This window comes from Melitaea cinxia, chromosome 16 (assembly GCF_905220565.1).
Source record: "Melitaea cinxia chromosome 16, ilMelCinx1.1, whole genome shotgun sequence".
NCBI classification, from domain to species: Eukaryota; Metazoa; Arthropoda; class Insecta; order Lepidoptera; family Nymphalidae; genus Melitaea; species Melitaea cinxia.
Genome location: NC_059409.1, coordinates 14,731,070 through 14,737,865, shown reverse-complemented (window position 1 = coordinate 14,737,865; position 6,796 = coordinate 14,731,070).

The window sequence follows — 6,796 nt, the reverse complement described above, 5'->3', positions numbered from 1 at the left end:
ATTCATTTGTGTTCTTTGCGTATGTTTATTGGTTACTCAAGTCCTGTATTCTACAGTGAGTTGTAGAATATAGGGTTTTTTTTTTTCACGGGATTAGTCAGAGTATCTAAACGAATTAATTAAAAAAATACGTATACTTATGAAGATTTACGTTTAATTTTAAACACAAATATAAACTTTATCATATAAGCAAAACAATTATGAATAAATTTCTAGTTATTTTAAATGACTTAAATTTTAATCAACGACACATTCTTCAAAGTAAGTACATATATTTTTGAAAATTTAACATAAATAATTACTAGATTGACTGTCTTATTTTGTGTCATTCTTATGTCATTAATCATTTTTTAACAATGACGTTAACGTATTTAAGTAGGTACGTGCTTGGTTATTATTACCACTTAATTTACTAGCATAGAATTACAATTAAATATAGTTTTGAATTGGGCAATTAAACGTACAGTACGTTTTAGGAAAAGAACCGCTTTAAACAAACATCTATACATTAATTAAAAAGAATGGTGCTTTATCATTAAAATTACCAATTAAATAAAAAACAACGAAATAAAGCATCATAATGAAAAAAGTTAAATTCTACAAATATACTAGATGATCTATGTCGTAATGTTATTAGTGCAAACAAAAAAAAAATGGTAACTTATCCCGCGCCTTCTCAGTATTTTAGCCAAAGTGTACTTACAGAGCTTGTGGCTTAATCACAGAGCAAAGCCTTTCAAATCTTACATATTTTAGAATAGATATTAAAAAACTTTGCATGGAATAATTATAAGAAAAAAAAAAGCGTTGTGGAGGTAAGAATAACGATTTTTGTGAGATTTAAAAAAACAACAATTCCGCTTTTTTATTATATTGATATCAGTTGATCTGAAATAAAGAATTATTCAGTGAATTATTTTGTTTTATTTACAACCTTGTGTTTGTAGAGCTATATCCACTACTGTTTTAAACAGTTCACCGGTTCTGGATACCGTCATATGTCATGAATAGATAGTTGACGATGCGTTGGCGCAGCGGTCATAGCACTGGCTGTTACGCTAGTTACGCTGTTAGGTTCGATTCCCGCTCACGATAGACATTTTTATCGACGAAATACTTAGATGTTAGTCGTGGTCTGGGCGTTGTGTTTGTGTATTGTGTGTTTCCGGACCCCCAACACAGGAGAAAATCCTACTGGGGGATCCGTTGAGTGTGAAGCGCTTATTATTATTAATTAATAAAATTCTATGTAGTATTATTTTTTGTCACCATCGAACTTCACTATATTCATAGCACATTTCTATTCGTAATTGTTAAATCTTAAATCATAGTTTCTTAGTTGAGTCGAAACAAGTCCTAAGGGGTCGGCCATTGATCATGTGATGTTTTTAACAACTTTTAGGAATCGCGCATTCAACGAAAAATAAAATACACGTGATATCTCAATGTAACTCCCCTCCGTCCTTGTGATATTTCATGATGTTTACCGAACCACCTAACCCTCCCCACCATATACAAATGGTGTTCAATTTAGTATTTTTCCGATCGAGGCTTCTAGTATACCTGGACGAAATTGTTTTCAGGTTATTCGGACTATTCTGTCGAGACAGACCAATTGTTATTTAGACTCATGTTCTATACTTTGTTTTTTTTTTTTGTGGTTTTATTGTTATAATTTTGTAAGTAAAGATTTAATCAAATAAGGGCAACAGTAGGTACTCAGATTATAAATTCGTTTAAAGTGTTATATTGAGGTAGGGCACAGCAGGAAATGTCTTGATCAAAATTTGTAGCAACCCGATTGGAGAAGCACCTCATCCGTACACAAGACCACAGCTAAATAATACTGCTCCCAGGTCATGTGTTCCTGTGGTGAGTAAATTACCTAACTAGTGCTCCTGGGTAGGATTGGTAATAGGGTCGGTAACGCACTGGTAATGCAACTTGTGTTGCTGGCGTTCGTAAGCTACGATATCCGTCATATTTGCCATTAGGCGGACTGTGAGTCTTATTTGTCACCGTTGAAATAAAAAAAATATTAACTATACTCAGATAATAAAGAGTATTATCTACAAACACATTTGTCTACTACAAAAAAAATTTGAATTGGCTAATCGAAATCTCTGCTAATATTATAAAGCTGAAGAGTTCGTTTGTTTGTTTGTTTGAACGCGCTAATCTCAGGAACTACTGGTCCGATTTAAAAAATTCTTTCAGTGTTACATAGCCCATTTATCGAGGAAGGCTATAGGCTATATATCACCTATAATATAGTTCGGTATTTATTGGAGTTTGTTCCATAAAAAACGATATAAGGTGCGCGGCATGAAATATTATGAGACGTAAAATCGTGTGAAACAACAAAACAGCAGTGACCCAGAGAGTAATGCTGTACGGTGCCTTTCACTGTTACGAGATATAAGTATAATAGTATACCGGCTTTAACTGTACCAATACGAATAGTAAGCCACATCACTTCATCATCATCACTTCAGCCTATGACAGTCCACTGCTGGACATAGTCCTCCCCAAGTTCTCGCCAGACATCCCGGTTTTCCGCAATCCTCATCCAGCCTACACCGGCAATCTTACGTAGATCGGTCCAACGGGCCGGAGGACGTCCCACACTGCGTTTGCCAAGACGTAAGTAAGTGAGTCAGTAAAGACGTTAGTAAGCCACATTTGATGTAAATTCAAAGTAAAATTTTAGTTTTTTTGAAATATCATGTTAATCATTCCTAAAGAGTAAACTCCAGCCGCGTGTCGGAGTCACACACTTTTTGCTTGAATTTTGAAGTTATACTTCTTTGGCGCATTTGGGAAAAACTATGAGAGTAAATTTTTCCGATGCGCGCGCACACCGTTACGAAAAAAACTGACACCCTGAAGTTAGCTAATTAACGAAGAAGAAGTTAGCTACGTGAAGTTACTAGCCAATGAAGTATTACTATTGAAGTAGTACTTCTTACGTACCTACATAAGAACACACTTTTTTATTTTTTAAAGAAACTATTAATAGGACACGTCATACGATTTATGCTAAAAATATTAAAGAGACTTCTTTTATATTTAATTTTAAACGGCTGTTTGTGTTTAGGCAACAAATAATTTTTATATTTTGTCACTATGACACAATAAGAAGTAACTACGTGTTTATTAGATAGGGTTGTCTATGAAACGAAATTCGTAGTAATTGCATGATTATTTAATAAAAAATATTTATTGATATATAAATATTTATTGATTAAAAAAATACTTTAACAATATTATTTAAGTAAAAGCGGCTGAACCAAAGAATATTTTTTACACACTTGGATGACGAAATTCAATTGAAGTAGGTATACCTACATAAAAAATCCTTTTTTTTTGGTTACTTTATGCCATAATGGAAAACCTTTTTATATTTAAACTGAAATTCTGAATTTTAGAAAGAAAAAGTGCGTGCGTACAAAGTACACATGTCAGAAGTGAAACTTCTTTGGCACACTAATTTTTAAGTCTCGTTTATATTTATACAAATCTAAAGCTTTAGATTTCCGTTCCAGCGCCATCTAGTTAGTTTGCAATTTAATACTATCGATATTAATCTAACAACCTTTTTAGTTTCTATAGTACACGCTAGGTGGCTCTGTTGTTTGACAAAAACGTTGCACATCTTCGTGACACTAATATTATTATTATTGCGTTTCATCCGCAAAAAAATACCCCCATGCGCCTAAAGAATTTTCACTATAAAAAATAAAATAATCGAAGACAAGGAATTTTACAATTGCCAGAAAATAAAATTAAACTTTACATAAATAAATAAATAAATAAATATCTATACAATACACACACGGTCGTCTGTTCCTAAAGTAAGCAACTTAATGCTTGTGTTATAGGTAACAGCCTGGACTGGTATATAGCTACATATATTTTTTTTTCGATAAACATACCTATAAATAATACATATATAAATATATAAATAAATATTTTTATTACACTCAGACTCGGGGTGGGAATTCAACTTTATATAAAAATAATTTAATAGCTTAAGCATATTATTCATTTCACGATTCTAAGGACAAAGATGTGTGGATTTATTGACGCTGTATTTAATGCAAGATATGACAAAAAACAAAAGACAGTTTTAAAGAGGACGACGCGACGGACGGAGATGCTTGCTGATTCGTCTCTGGAATCAGCGGGAACTTCACTGTAATTTACCTAGTTTAATTTATTAAAAATAAATACATATAATTTTATTTATCAAAATGACGTTTCAGTTCTTTTGAAGCTCACTTGAGTAGAGTAATTTTTGATTTTGATTTAGTTTTTACTCTTACTACCATCGCCATCAGATGCGTGTAAAAAGGTAACTAACAGAAAAAATTGACTTATTTTCTCGTTTCACGGTCAAACTCCAATTTGCCTGATAGATATTTCTTCTTTTTCTTCAGGTTTTATTACTTTATCAGTCTGTTTTACCTTCTGGCGGTATGCATATCAATTGATTATGTACGATACTTAATCAGCTATCATGAAACAAGCCATTAGTATATAGTTTTTTAACACACACGCGGTCATCTGTTTACAATATAAGCAACTTAATGCTTGTGTTATAGGTAACAGACGACTGATAGATATTTTTTTCTATTAATTATACTTAGATATATGACTAAATAAATTCTATACTACATTCCTGAGTCTGGGTATAGCATAGTACTACACTCGGCTAAAAGCAAACAGCGCCAACGGGCTAGCTCATTCGCCAACCCTACTGATTTAGTTTCTGATGAGAAAAACAGACGTATTTGAAAGACTCGCTTGGGCATATTTACGGCCAGTCACTTCATTATAATATATGTAAAGAAAATAATTTCGGATGCTCTATCTTTTTAAGACTGTTTGATATACATCATAAAGCATGAGGACCGGGAACTACGGCGTTTTTTAGTAGACACGGAGACGGTAAATAGCTCGTATTTAACGTAGAATACTAACAGTAAAAAAAAAAATATTCTATAACATTTTATTTAGTAGGTACTAGCAACCCGCACGGGCTTCGTACGGATGCAATGTTTATCAGCATAAATAAAAAAATAATAGAAAAATAAAATATATATTTGCAAAGTAAGCGCAAAAAATGTGTTTATTTACGACATCACATTAGAAACCTCTAAAACTGTCAGTGTTCCCTTACTATAATATGTATGTATTATACACATAAACCTTCTTCTGGAATCACTCTATTTACTTAAGAAATTCACATCAAAATCCGTCGCATTATAAGTTTTAAAGATCTAAGAATTTATACTATGTAATGATGATTAGCTGATCCGGCAAACCATACCGCGTTATTTTTTGTTAAATAAATACTTAATTTTTTTTATTTTCTTGTATCTAATGTACCTCGTCCTGACAATAAGGAATACAATAAAGAATTACTTAATTTGGTGTAGTCGTTCAAATATTGTTGATTGAGCGATTATTTTTTATTTCTATATTTATATAAAGCATACAATCTATTTAATTGTAATATATAATGTACATATAATACATTTGTCTGTCTGTGTTTTAACAGTTTGTCATAAATTATTAGTATAAAAAATTAGACCACGCAACTATATAGTTTCCGCTAAAAATGAATATTGTATATTACGACGCTTTGCGGATATATGTGTAAATACATACTTGTACTATTTTTACTATTTGTCTTTATATTAGGAATAATCATTAAACACTTAAATAAATAAACGGTTCACACTCAATGGCCCCCAGTAGGATTTTCTCCCGTGTTGGGGGTCTTGAAACATACACAATACACATGCACAAACGCCCAGACCACGATAAACATCTATATGGCCAATACAAATATCTATCTTGAGCGGGGATCGAACCCGCGACCGCCACCGCAACAGTCACTACTGTGACCGCTGCGCCAACGCGTCGTCATAACATTTAACACTTTAATTTCTAAAATGACATTACAAAAGTGCTTTTGATGTTTACTTAAAAAAAATTAAAGTAATTTTTGATTTTCATTTAGTGTTGCTACCACCAGTTGTTGTTATTGTAGTGTTGCGACCACCTTGACTCAATTGGTATAATCATAGTCACGTGTATCTATCTAGAAACACGCCATATATAAGTATACAAACATCTTTGTATTCTTATATATGGTATTAACATAGTATTTGTCACAAGTAGAGATAGAATCCTCGAAGCAGTGCTAGTCATTTGTATAAACTTTACACGAATCTTGTCTATTGTCGTCATCTTTGTATGCTTTTTTACTAAGGGCCTGTTTTACCGCTTAATTTTAACGGCAACCCAATAAAGCTATACATCTGACGTATGACGATATAAAACAGTATAAAATCTATAATTTTATTTTGTTATTCCCTGTCGAATTTCTATTTATTTAAGAGTTATTTTAATCCCCAATTGTGAATCTGAAAGACGTAGTTTAAAATTAAGGTGAATTAGGTTCTAAAATGACCAGTTTTACCTTCTGCTGTTAAAGTTTATTCGTAACTTATTCGTAGTATAAACTTTATCCATTATCTGTAAAAAGGCCCTAAATGTAGCTGATAAAATAGTTCAAAACAAAAATAAAATAACCGATTTTTGTTACTACGATATTTTTACAAAGAATGACTAACATTCAAACTTTTACACGTCATAATGGCGTGTCAGCGGCTATCATAACTTACAAAAAAATAAACAACGTTAAAAAATCGAACGTCATATATTGATCGTCGTGATGCAGCTGCCAAAACACGAGGGGCGCAATGAAAGAGAAAAGAGAAATTTA